This window comes from Pithys albifrons, chromosome Z, assembly GCF_047495875.1.
Source record: "Pithys albifrons albifrons isolate INPA30051 chromosome Z, PitAlb_v1, whole genome shotgun sequence".
Taxonomy (NCBI): domain Eukaryota; kingdom Metazoa; phylum Chordata; class Aves; order Passeriformes; family Thamnophilidae; genus Pithys; species Pithys albifrons.
Window position 1 is genome coordinate 2,727,566 of NC_092497.1, and position 13,390 is coordinate 2,740,955.

The 13,390-nt window shown below is 41.7% G+C and overlaps 1 protein-coding gene across 3 annotated transcripts in view; it reads left to right on the top strand.

Moving 5' to 3' along the window:
- The first annotated feature begins 1,489 nt into the window (after positions 1-1,489).
- The window catches only part of ST8SIA5 (ST8 alpha-N-acetyl-neuraminide alpha-2,8-sialyltransferase 5), a 69,553-nt gene continuing 57,652 nt past the window's right edge, over positions 1,490-13,390 (top strand). For 2 of the 3 annotated variants that reach the window (XM_071581005.1, XM_071581009.1), the window contains exon 1: positions 1,519-1,673. The gene's annotated coding sequence lies outside the window, so the exon portion shown is untranslated. Of the gene's footprint in view, positions 1,674-13,390 lie in introns of all 3 variants that reach the window. The other variant, XM_071581006.1, reaches the window with a different exon arrangement.

Here is a 13,390-nt window from a genome sequence, read left to right on the forward strand (position 1 = left end):
CTTAAGGAGTTTATAATCCTTTCTTACCCCTCTCCTGCCATCCTGCAGTTTCCTGGTGATGGTGGTAAATAAGGGGTGAAGTCACTATTTCAGTCAGTGTGAGCACTATAAGGAGTAAAAGCATAGGGAGAAGTCTGATTTTAAAAAGGAAAATTAATAAAATATTCACAATTCTGTCAAAAACCCAGTTCCTTCAGGAGAAGTTGGGAAAAGCATTTGCATATACTGTAGGTCTCTGAGGTGAGTGTATTGTAGGACCTAAGGTGCTGGGAGCTCCTTATGACCAACTCTTCTCCATGAAGTTCATACTTAGGTGGCAGAGAAACACTTTATCCCTCCCATTCCCATTTCTCCCAGGGAGTCCTGCAAATATATCTGATTTGGGAGTTCTAATCTACCAGTGGGAAAGTTGGAATATGACAGTTATTAGTTTCACTGATTTAGAGTCCAGATTTAGTGCTGTTTTTTTTAAACAGAGTTGTTCAAAGCTTGGGGAAAGCACTTTCTAAGTCGTTTAACTTCTAAGTTATGACAGAATTACAGAGATCTGGTACAGAACTGTACCAGAAATGGAGAAGTCCTGCAATGTAACTTCTTGTAACTGCTTATCATCTACATGAGTGTCTCTAATCAAGCTCGCACATTTATCTGGCTTTAAAACCTCAAACATAATTTGTGGTCTACAATTTGATGGAGAGTTGATAAGGCAGGAACATTGCTCCAGAAGTCATCAGCAATCTGTTGTTATTGTTCAGTCTCACTGGAGATCTACCCGGAGGCTTTTAACAGGAGCAGAAAGCTGCTCTGTGCGGTGTGTCAAACAAACAGTAGCAGGCAGTCCCGTCCTCAGCCAGATATTAAGATAATACCACAGATTCTGTAAATTTCAACCTGTTTTGAGTTGCCACTATACTCAGCCTGAGTGCCCCCAAGCAGGTCAGTGTTTGAGTCAATGTACTCTTGAGCCAGTTTGCAGGATTACCCCTGTAGATTCAGCATTTAACTAAATATTGTGTGGGTAATACATCTTCTGCTCCCCCCTCTTTTTTTTTCTGCTTTTCAGCACTCACACCTGCAAAAAGTTACATTGATTTAGAATTTTAGATTTACAGTCATGTTCATATTTTAAGAGAAATCAGCCCCTTTAAAGACTATCTAAATGTAAATATAAAAATAAAGTTTGATGGTAGAAATGGTCCTTAGAGAAGTTTTATTGACTTTGGGCAAATTCAGTGCCAGTGAAGCAATTGAAAGTTCTGTTCCCAGGAAAGACAAGGATTTAGCTCAAGAAAAAAGCTTCCTCCAACACAAACAGCTGTTTCTTGTCACATAAGAAAGAAAAGCTGCAAGAGAAATTTGGCATAAAGTACAGAGTGAATAAAACTGCTGCTTCCCTGCAAAAATCCCTCACAAACTCCGGGGCATAGGAGGGTTTTCTGGCTCATGATGCAAGAGCCGTGGGCTGGTCTGAAACTTGACATCGGGAGGAAATTGAAACCCAGCATTGGTGGAAGCTGCCTGTGATGCAGAGGTGAAAGCTGAATCTGGATGCTTCAGGGAGGTGAGAGAGGGGATCGGCCTGCGGTGCAAAGTCCATGAGTGGCAGTGGAGGAGAAACTGAGAGAAAGGGGCAGTCTGGCAGAATAGAAGGGCGGCCACAGCGTGTGCGGAAGGTAAATAAGCAATCACAGTGAAATAAGGGGCAATTTGAGTGCAAAACGTCTGGTTGCTGCTGCTCTCCTTGTCTGGCCTGATTCCTTGTGGATGGTATGAGCTGTTCCCTTCTCAGCACGTTTCCATTCACTCCTGCAAAACTTTGCAAGGAATCTGGTAATCTGCATTACTCTGGAAGCCTTGTTAAAAATTGTTAATCAATTCCAACACAACAGAATTTTTTTAAATGGGGACTTTTCTTTTTATAGTACATTTTTGTGGAAGAAAATGAGAATTCAGAGACAGGCATGGCACATCTGTAAGATGCAGGCATGGTACGGGAGGGGGGATTGAAAGCTAAAGGTGTCTTGCAATTAGCTGCTGAATTTCGTGTGTACTTTAGATCACTTCCTTTAGGTGTGTTAGCAAGCTGTTAATACCTGCAGGGAACACAGTCGCCAAACATCCCAGAGTATTTAAATAATTCTGAGAATAGTTTCATATGTTAGAGAATGGTGTGAGATTGTAGTAGCAGGAGATAAAGAGGAATCATAATGGAAACTGACTGTGTGATGAAGTGTAAACAAATCAGAAGTCAAATTAAGTCCTGTTAAATCTGACTCAGAGATGATTTGCCTCAACTTGACTTCTGAGGAGTTGGAGGGTGTTTTCTCCTGTGCTACCTAAATAGTATTTGAGCATTGTGCAGATGCTGCTGAGTTAATCAAACGAACATCCATTTAAGCACGAGCTTAAGTTTTTAGGGGTGAGTAATCAGGACGTTTGCTGAGGCTGCAGGTCACACAGGACCCTATTAAACTAAAATAGCGGGGCTGATCATCCTGTGTCTGTGTGGGAGTGGGAGAAAAAGGAACCTCTGTCTTGGCATCTGACACTATGAATGCGACACTGGCTCTGCCCTTGAAGGAAGAGATTTAAGATCTTATTTCCTGGTCTCAAGTAAATCTCTTATCTAGGATGTGGTATCCACTACCCACCAGTATGCTGAGGGATTGCAATAATGAATTTTTCCATGACATCCTGGGGAGGCTGATGGCAGCACTGCACCTCTCTGGCATTACATGCTCTAATTACATGCCAGGTTTATAAGACTGCTGAGGCATCACAGAAGACAGAAAAAAGATAAAAGCCAAATTTCAAAAAAATGACAGACCTGGAGCAGATCAGATAAACACCATGGGAAAAAATAAAAAAGAGAGAGAGAGAGTACTCAGCTATCATAAACACAGGCTGCTGTAGTTGGAATTAATTGCTCTCCAGGGGGATGATGAGGCACCCACGTCCTGGTACAGCTTTGTTTTCAAGATCTAAATGATTCTCCAGCCACACACCAGCCCTGTGCTCAGCACTGGTTGGCAGGAGGCCAGTGGGGTCATGCACTTAACACCCTTCTCAAAAGACTTTTCCACAGGTATATCAGAATGAGGGATTTGATGGAGTAACTGGGTGTAATATTTAAAATTAACAGTAATGAAACAACTCAATTTTTGCTCAAAAATGATCTAAATTTTGAACAGAGCCCAAATAAACTTGGTCAGTTAAATGTACAAAATCACCTACACCTGTTTCTAGAATAATTCTAATAATTCTAATATCAATATCCTACATATCAAAAAATGTAGGAGTAATAGTTTTGAAAGACTATTTTGGACTAAGGTGTTAAAGGACTACAGGTATTTTTGACAACCATTGTTGGTTTCTTCCAAATCTAAATATCTGGTTTTGCAGAGTGATTTTATTTTTGGCTTTTACTATGCATACTGCAATATTAACTTATTTTTGGGAATCCACTTCATATTTCAGGCACTAGTGCCTTTCTGAAGTATTGAAAAACAGAAACTCTTTCTTGTCAGGAAAAGTGAGAATGGGAATAGCCAGTATCCACCTTTATATAGCATCTTCTCTCAGTGGATATGGAAGCACTTTGAAAATGCTAGGTTGCCCAAGATCCAGGGAATTTTCAGTAAAAGGCTGTGTGACAGCTGCAGATCTATCACTGACTATGTTGAATGTGATGCACCCAGGACCTCCACGATTTACACGGGCAAGAAAAATTGGAAAAATAGGAAACAGGCTGTCTCATTAAATAGGTCAACAGTTGATTCTCTGACCACTGATCTGATACTCTGGATGACACCTGAGAAGACACACATGAAGAAAGGGACAACTTTAAGTTGTTGCAAAGTTGCCAGATGGCTTTTACAGCTCAAGCCTCCCCAGTCTGGAGCTGGTACAGGATTAATCAGAATAACCCTCTTTTGCTGAGGCCTGGGAGCATCAGTTTGCTAATTTTACCTCTATCTATTTTTCAGACCAGCTTTTACTTGGAAACTATGTTTTAAATTGGGATGTGAGAGGCTTAGTCCATCACTGAAAGTGACAGAAGTGTAATCAATAGTTCATAGTTGGGAAAGAGGGTGCCAGAGGAGGTGATGCAGGACAGGTGAATTGCTCTAATGGGGCTCAGAGTAACAGATCAAGAAAATTACTTTTTATTGTCTTTGCTCATCATCATCAGTTCTCACCCTTAGTGCTCATTTATTAACTTTCCAACGATTCTCCAAAGAATTGGGATACATTTGCGTTACAAACCCCTCAAGAGTGTGATTCTTGCTGTTTGTGTATTAAGACATGTTGTAAAATACTTAAATTTATTGATTATAACTGTCAGTATAGCCTCTGTTAGGAAAATTAGCTTTAATTAGTGAAAAAAATAGTTCACTAATAATCTCAATGTGTCTCTCTGGGTTTACCAGTGAGGATGTAGAACTAGTGGAGAGCTCTGCCTCCGTTTTTCAAGAGCAGAAAGAGAAGTACAGCTCTGAAGTGAAATCTCACACTACTGTCTTTTACCCTTTAAGTTAGAAGACAACCCTTTTTCGGGGCAAGATCAAGCACTGGCAGTGTTTTTGCATTCTTAGTTACTCATGTGGTTCTAGCAAAATGATGCTTTTTTGAGCTCTAAGACTGGGCAGATCAGCAGTTCCAGTTTGGGAACTCAGTTATATATATCCTAACTTGAGATCTGAGAAGGAAGTAGCTGTTGGCCTGTTCTTACTGTGGCAGTGTGAGAACTGTGTGCTCAGTTATCAGCTCCATTTTGCTGCTGGTTCTGTCAATATCCTACAAGTGATTTTACAAGTAAAAATTGTGTGGGATCATCTTTATTGGAAAGATATTTCGTAGTCCCTAAACTGTTAACTGATATCTTCTCTGTTAAAGAGCTTTCTTATTTTTCAGTCTTATTCATTTTACAGTTAATTTAAGAATTATATTAGTTTCAATATTTCAATTTTGAAATACTTTTCAATGTGTAGGGCTTTTACCTATCACTTTTCTATCCTTGTTTAAGTCACATTATCTATGGCATTTCAAGTGTGCAGCATTCTACTCTAAAAGAAAAGCAAGCATCATTCAATTTTAGTGGATGTCTGTGTTTTGACTTGTGGATGTAAAGGTAACCATATATACACTAAGAACCTCCAGTTCAATGGGTAACTAAATTTTGGAAATAAGACATCAATTGGTGGAATTTTTTAGCATGGGCAGCTTTTAGACCTGCAGCTGAAATTGATGCCCTTTCCAGGTAGACAGCTAATAAAAAAAAAAAGTTGCAGGGAGCAGATTCAAAGTAGTGTAAATACCTGTCCACTTCACACCTCAGTAGGTCTGTTTTTCAAGAAGTTTGTACTCTTTATGATGAAATCAAAAGCATTAGAATAGAATCATAGAATGGATTGGGTTGGAAAAGACCTCTGAGATCATCAAGTCCAACCCTTGGTCCAACTCCAGTCCCTTTACCAGATCATGGCACTCAGTGCCATGGCCAAGCTCAGTTTAAAAACCTCCAGGGATGGGGAATCCACCCCCTCTCTGGCAGCCCATTCCAATGCCTGAGCACTCTCCCTGTAAAGAATTTTTTTCTGATGTCCAACTTCAATTTCCCCTGGCAGAACTTGAGCCCATCGTGCCACTTGTCCTATTGCTGAGTGCCTGGGAGAAGAGACCAACCCCCACCTGGCCACAACTTCCCTTCAGGCAGTTTTAGACAGTGCTGAGGTCACCTCTGAGCCTCCTCTTCTCCAGGCTAAACACCCCCAGCTCCCTCAGCCTCTCCCCATAGGGCTTGTGCTCCAGTCCCTTCACCAGCTTTGTTGCTCTTCTCTGGACTTGCTCCAGCACCTCAATATCCTTTCTGAACTGTGTTGCTGTGTTACATGCTAGAGCAAGCCACAGCTTCTAGAGGCTTATAGTCTGGAATTAAAATCATCAGAAAACAAGGAATGTTGTTATTTGCAAAACAATTTAAGCTCAGCAAAAGTGACATGGCTCCTACTTCTTTTTGTCTAAGATTTTGATATATCTTAAGGCTTAGAACAGAATGAGAGGTATTATTAATTAGATAAAGGAATCCCATCTGCAGCACTTTTCATTATCTGACCAAAAGAAAAGTAGTTTCATTTAAGGCTGAAGGCAAATTGCTTGTGGTCCCAGACTACAGAACTCACCAGATTTTCTAGGTCATGTATCAAATTATTTTTATATGAGATTTTAACTGTTGGTTAATTTTTGGCAGGACTACATAGATGGAGAGGGGAAAACTTATCTATCCTGAAAGAAATTACTAAGGTTTTGTGGCATTTCAAGGCAAATTTATTAAGTAGACTCATGGGAGCTTTCATTCAGCATTACAAGAGGCTGCTAAGAGAAACTGTGGAATTTCCTTGGAGATACTCAGAAGTTCCCTGGAGAAGACCTTGAGCAAACTGCCATAGTTTCAGAGAGGACCTTTCTCCCAGTGGAATGTAGGAATAGAGAATGCCCAGAAGTTCCTGCCTTTAGTAAATTATACCTGGCCATGGCAGGTGGGGGTTCAGATTGGACATTGGGAAGAAATTCCTGGCTCTGAGGGTGGGGAGGCCCTGGCACAGGTTGGGCAGAGAAGTTGTGGCTGCCCCTGGATCCCTGGAAGTGTCCAAGGCCAGGTTGGACAGGGCTTGGAGCAACATGGGATAGTGGAAGGTGTCCCTGCCCATGGTACAGGGTTGGAATGGGATGATCCTTGAGGTCCCTTTCAACTCAAATCATTTTGTAATTCCATGATTAGAAGAGACCTCTTGCTTCTTTACAACAAAACTTAGATTAAAACTAAGTAAGATAGAATTTCTTCTTAACATCTGATCAAAATATTTTTGTTTAATTAAAATCTTTCCTCTTGTCCTATCACTATATGTCCTTGTAAAAAGTGGTTCTCCATCTTTTTTATAAGCCTTCCTTAGGCACTGGCAGGGGCTCTCAGGTCTCTTCTCCAGGTGGACCCCCCCAGCTCTCCCAGCCAGGCTCCAGAGCAGAGGGACTCTAGCCCTGGTGCATCTCTGTGCCCTCCTCTGGACTCGCTCCAGCAGCTCCATGTCTTCCTTGTGCTGAGGATCCTAGATCTGGATGTAGAATTTCAGGTGTGGGCTCACTACGGTAGAGGAGAGGGGGAGAATCACCTCCCTTGACCTGCTGGTCACATCTATTTTGGTCATTTCAGCACTTTCTGAAGTCAGCAGGGAGAGAAGAACACAACCAAGGGTTGATTTGCCTCACTACCTACCTGAAAAAGAAATGAAACTTCTCTGGATATGCCCTTTTTCTTCTGCTGGTTATAGCAGTTGTCTGCAGAACAGCTTTTCTGCAGGCCTATCACCAAGAGAGCAAACATTTATTCAGATGAATTCTGATTTTTTATCCACCACGCACATGTTCTGAGCAGGCCCAGAGAATGTTTCTTGCAGAAGGGAAGCAATAAAAACAAAGAATACATCCTTAATTAGATTTGTATATGTAATAATGCTATCAAGATTGAGTGTTAATCAGACTTTTTTTTGCCACTTGTAATGTTGCTTTATTTACTTTTTTTAAATCTTTATGTATAATGTGACATCCAGAAAATTTAGTTTCTATGAGTTGCAGTAAACAAAGTGAAGACAGGTAAAGCATTTGGAAGTTGTACATGTAAAGAGAGGACATTGAGATTGTCAACTTAAGGAGCTGAGTACAGTTTTTTTTTTATTTTATAAAAGCAATTTTCTTTCTCTGTTGGTCTACTCTGTTATTTGCAGTAAAGATATTTGAGTGAATGGACATTGCATTACTATTTTGTGTTAAGAATTAGCAGTGTAAAACAAGAACAGGGCTTGTACTTCTCTGTAATCTACATGTAGGGTGTTCCATTGGTTCACAGGGAAAAAATTAAGGTAGGATTTAAAGAGTACAAATGAAAAAATATGATGAAGTACAGTTGTAGGCACAATCTGTTATAGAAGCATCTAAGAGTGAGTGAGTAACCTAAATAATAACTGGATTTGAAGTGGAGTTTCCCATTAGTGAATGAGGACCTAAGAACTGATCCTAAGAGAATGCAGAATATTAAATGATACTAAGAAAAGTAATTTTAGAGATGTGACGTAATGTTTTCAGCCTACATAATACTTTAATCCTCAGGCCTACTATTCTAAAACTATCAGCTGGCGTTAATCAGGAATGCTTACAGCAGGGATTGAAATGGCCAGTTCACTCCTTTTTTCCAATCAAATTCTGCTCTCAACTACACTGCTGCCCTGTGTACTTGTGAAGGTGGGATTTGGTACATCATTTGATCTTCTTTTTATTACAAACCAAATGAAAAATTGCATTTGACTCACTTGCTATACAAGCTGGTTAGTTTTCCTTCTAGATATTCACTAGTCTGTATAAACCCCACTGTTTTTAAGATGTTTTAAAATGTGTTTTCAGTGTGTTTTTAAGAGATCTGGGCAGAGCTGGTCCATTGTTCCTAACCTTGCCCCTGTAGTGGAGTGGTTCCATAGAATGGGGGATTTTTCAGTCTGGCTGATTCATGTCATTCAATCTGTGCCTCTGTCTTCCAGGTACCCTCCTTCTTACACTTTCTGTCCCTGAGTCTTCCTTATGCAGGGCAGGAGGAATCATACTGCAATTGTAGATTAGTCCCTGAGGACACACAGGAAGGCAAGCAGTGGTGCACATGCCGAGTGACACAATTTCAACATCACCATCTTCAGTGACAGGGAAGCCACATCTCTTTGCCAATAACCCATGGGCTGATGCTCATCATGCTTTCTGAGTCAAGTGAACTCTGCCCTGGAAGAAGAGTTCCTGGAAGGAGCTGCCTGGGTGTCAAGATAAGCAGGGTCCTTGCCTCTCTCAATGGCTTGGCTCTGTTTTGTGGTAGATGAATGTCCAGACTCTGAGAAAGATCTGTTATCCTCTGATATTAGGCCAGCACTTGAGCAATAGTTGAAGTCAGGGACTCCACATTGTCGTGTGAGTCTTTTTCAAATCAAACAGTGAATGATGTATCTGCTATCTTTTCTGGGAAGGAACAATTCATAATAATGTGCCATAACCAGGGCTGGTCATTGGATAACCTCAGTAGAAGTTGCCACCCCGAATCTGGACTGAAAGACTCTTAAGCTTGTTACCATTTCTAGGTGTTGAATGTTTGTCCCTCTAGGCTGACTGGTCTGGTCTCTTTCACAGAAATCACAGAATGGTTCAGATTGGAAAGGACCACAGTGGGTCACCTGGTCCCACCTCCCTGCTCAGACAGGGCCATCCCAGAGCACATAGAACAGGATTGTGTCCAGACTGTTCTGGAATATCTCCAGTGACAGAGACTCCACACCCTCTCTGGACAACCTTTTCCAGTGCTCGGTCACTGTACAGGAAGGAAGTTCTTCTTCATGTCCAGGTGGAACTTCCTGGGCATTAGTTCCTGCCTGTTCCTCCTGTCCTATGGCTGGGCCCCCTGAGCAGAGCCAGGTCCATGCTCTGCCCCCTCCCTGCAGACATGGATGGACATGGGGGAGGTCCCCTTTCAGTGTCTCCTCTGGAGACTGAACAGCCTCAGCTCCCTCAGCCTTTGCTCATCACAGACATACTCCAGTCCCTTCATCAGCTGTGTCACACTCCACTGGACTTGCTCCAGGAACTCTCTGTGCATGGATGAAGAGAGGGAACAATGCTGGATGTCCTTTTTCCTGTGGTGGCACATCCATCTCTGACCCATATTGAAAATCTTTGCTGTGCACTGGCATGTTATTAACTACCAGTGCATGTCCTGCACTTCTCTGTGCGCATGGATGCTGGGTGGACACACAGGGGCTGCTGTGTAATAGAGCTTTGCAGTGGGTGGGGTTCATAACCAGAGTGTTATTATAAAGGTTTTTATTAGTGGAAGTGTTGTAGATGAATTCTTTGTCCACTCTAACTAGATGATATTTTATTTATCATCAGACATCCTTGCTTTTCAAGAGTTTATTTCTTTTCAGTTCACAGCTGAAGACTTAAAAAATAAAGTTCACATCTCATTAGTTGATTGTCATTTTGAGAACCCACTCTCTGAAGCCCAGGGTTATTATTTTGCCTGAATCTTGCATTGTATAATAGGGTAGAGTTTGTGCCCTTCAGAGTGGCCTTAAATAGAAGTAGCATAAAAGAAAGCGATCAGATGCCATTAGCAGCCTTCTGCTGGATTAATGGCCAGCAAAATCTGGTGGAGATGCCTGGAGCTTTCTAGCGTCACTGCTGTGACTTTGGACATAATTGTCCATGAGCAGCTACACAACATCCAGCTCGGTTACACAACATCCAGCTCAGCCACAGCACCCACACTTCCCTCCCCACCAGCTCTGCCAGCTGAGGCACAGAGAGGCCAGGCACCTCTCCCGAGATGACACAGTGAGGCAGCAGCTCTCCTGTGGTTAAAATCCTCCATCTCTACATGGCTCTCAGGCTTTCTGTCCTGGCCATTTGTGTGATACAAGTGTCTCTATCCTCCTGCCTGCTTGAGTGGAGAGGGTTTGTTGAAAAACCAGTCTGTGCTGTGCAAAAATAGAGGGATGTGGTACTGTGCTATTCAAAGATTTCAGCAGGGCTTGCTTGAGAATGGCACAAGCCACTTTCTCAGGCCATCATTTTGAAAACACTTTCAGCTGACAGAAACCAGCACAGCTGACAAAAGAGTATGGTCTTCTCACCCCTTCATCTCCATCTCCCTGTGTAATAACCCTTCTGGGGTTTTTTTGTCTGTTTGTGTGCTGAGAAGCTGATCCATATGAAAACTAACCTTTTAAATTCTTTTTCTTCTGGGTTTATTCTAAACTGGATTACCTCTGTTAATCATGAAAAACCCACACCAAGACTAATGCTGCACAAGAGAAGGAGCAGTGCACCAGCAAATACAGGTAGCTGAGAGCGGGACAGGCTTGATTTTTCCATTTTTGTTCCATCTTAAGACAGGTTTTAGTTCTTTTAATGCTGCAGCCATGAAAACACCATTCTGTACTGGCACACCATGAATTTTTCCATAAAATGATGTAGTCCAGAACAGCTCATTGGAAGTGTTTGTGAAAGTGGTATTTTTTTTTTAATTAGGGCCTATTAGACCAGATGCTGCACATTCAATAAGCAACTGCACAGATGTAGGAGAGTCAAATAAAACTCTATCTGTACCCAAAATATAAAATAATTATATAATTTAGCCTCTTCCAAGTCAGGAGATGCAGTTCCACCCCAGGGTGTCTTTCAAGCAAGTACACAGACCAGGCTGCAGATGCAGAAAATGTGAAGGGAGGAGAAGAGGCCTTTGACAACCTCCCCAAGCTGGGAGGCAAAGGTCAGAGAGGGGAAAGGAGCTGTTGTTCTTTGAATGTTCAGCTTGTCAGAATTTGTTTAGTGAAAAAACAGAAATGTTTCCCAAAGGTCCTTTTCTGGTCTCTGGGTGCATCTGTTATTTTTTTCCAGAAAAGGAACTAAAATAACACAGAGGGGGGAAAAGTTAACTCTCTAACATCAGACATGGAGAAGGAGTGGCAACCATTTGTGGCTGTCACATTTTGTCACTGAGAGGAGAATTGTCACCCTCTAGCCCACCTGAAAGAGGTGAGAATAGAGAGATTCCCAGCAGCATGTTCAGGAGATGATGATGGCATTGGAACCTCTGGAGAACAGGATCTGACCAGCTCCTGAGAATGCCTTACACCTCCAGCTCAGTGCTTATTACATGATGATGCTCATCTCTAACCTGATTTTCAGGGAGAAATACAGATTTTTCAGCAGTGGTAGTCTGGTTGAAACCAATAAAAACCCCACTTAACCTCCCTCTTGTCAGTGAGCATCTGTAAAAGAGTATAGCCCAAGCAAAATGAGTCAAGACATGTGGGGTTTGAGAGTCCAACAGAGCCTTTCACAAGGTCTGAAACAGGAATGGGAATAGTGAAGACTCAACAACATCACTTAAAGCCAAGCAGACTCTCATCTGTACTAAAAAATGTCTCCTAAAGAACACAGTCTCTCTTCTACACTTGCTGCCAATTGTACTTGTTTAAACAGGTTTCTGTGGGGGTGTTTTCCTTCACTCCATTCCTAACAGCGTATTTTTCCACAAGCGATCTGAATCTTGTTGCAGATAATCTGTCACCTGTGAGATCATGACTCTTCCAAAAAGTTGCAGCATTTTACCCTCAGAAACTAAGGAAATTCATGTTGGAACTCCATAAACACCTTTTCAAGACATCAGTCCCACAAAGGTGTTTGTTCTTTCAAAAGTAATCATTGTGTGTTTTCCTCCCCACTAAAAAAGGTGGGGTGGGAGTTTTGCTGGGTTTGATCCTGTGAAGCTGATTGAAGTTTTCCTCCTGGAGTCCATTAGATAGTTTCAAGCCAGAGAGCATTTATGTACAGTACACCTGTTTCCAACAGCTCCACCACCTTCATAAAGACAGCTGCAGGAAAAAGCCCTATTCACTTTGGGAAAACACATTTTATAATAGCTCCCCATCCCCCAGCCAGATGGGATTAAGCTGAGGCAGCTGCAGTCCAGGCCCCATGAGAAATACTACAAAAAGTGCAATTAAAATAATTAGTTAATGCCTTTTTATCCAGCATGGTAACAAATAGGGAAAAGAGCTTGAAGTAGCTATTCTGTGTATCAGTCCAGTGTGATATTGGATGCTGCCCAGGGTTGCTCTAAGTTTTCCCTAGGGCTTTAAAAGCTTGTGGGTGCTTGGCCAGTTGCTGAATTAAAGGATCTCTATTAGTAGTGGTAGCAGGGGTGTGGTTAAAGCCACGTGAGTAGTAGATTTTGCTGTGAGAACATAAAAATAGTCTGATATGATAATAAAGTGATTTAAATTCTGCTTCCTCCCTTGGAAATCAGGATTGCTTCCCATTAATTTGAGCATGTACTGGCTTAGGTTCTGATTAAGCAGAATTTGCCTGATGATTCAACTTTATGGGGGATGTACAAACAAAAAATACATAGCATCATTGGCACAACTCAGTGAAATCTGGCATTTACCCAGTTGTTAGCTGGTTGTTGTTTGAGGGTTTCTCTGCTAGCCTTCAAATGGTGCAGCAAGTGGAGATTTCTTTGCAGGCATTCAAATTCCTTATCCTGAAGTGTTCTGAGCAAATAAAGCAGTGCTCCAGGAGCTCTATCCCCAGTAAGCTGTATTTGTTATTGCCACAGCAGGTGGTATTTATTCTGTAGGCAAGTGAGATGGCCAAAGGGTGAAACATAACCTAAAAACCAGGGAAGAGTCTCTTAATAATCTTCAGATTCTCCAAATTCACTCTCAGATTTCATCCAGGGGCCGAATTATGCAAACATGAGTATTTTGTACATTTTACATTCCTGTCATCATTTCCT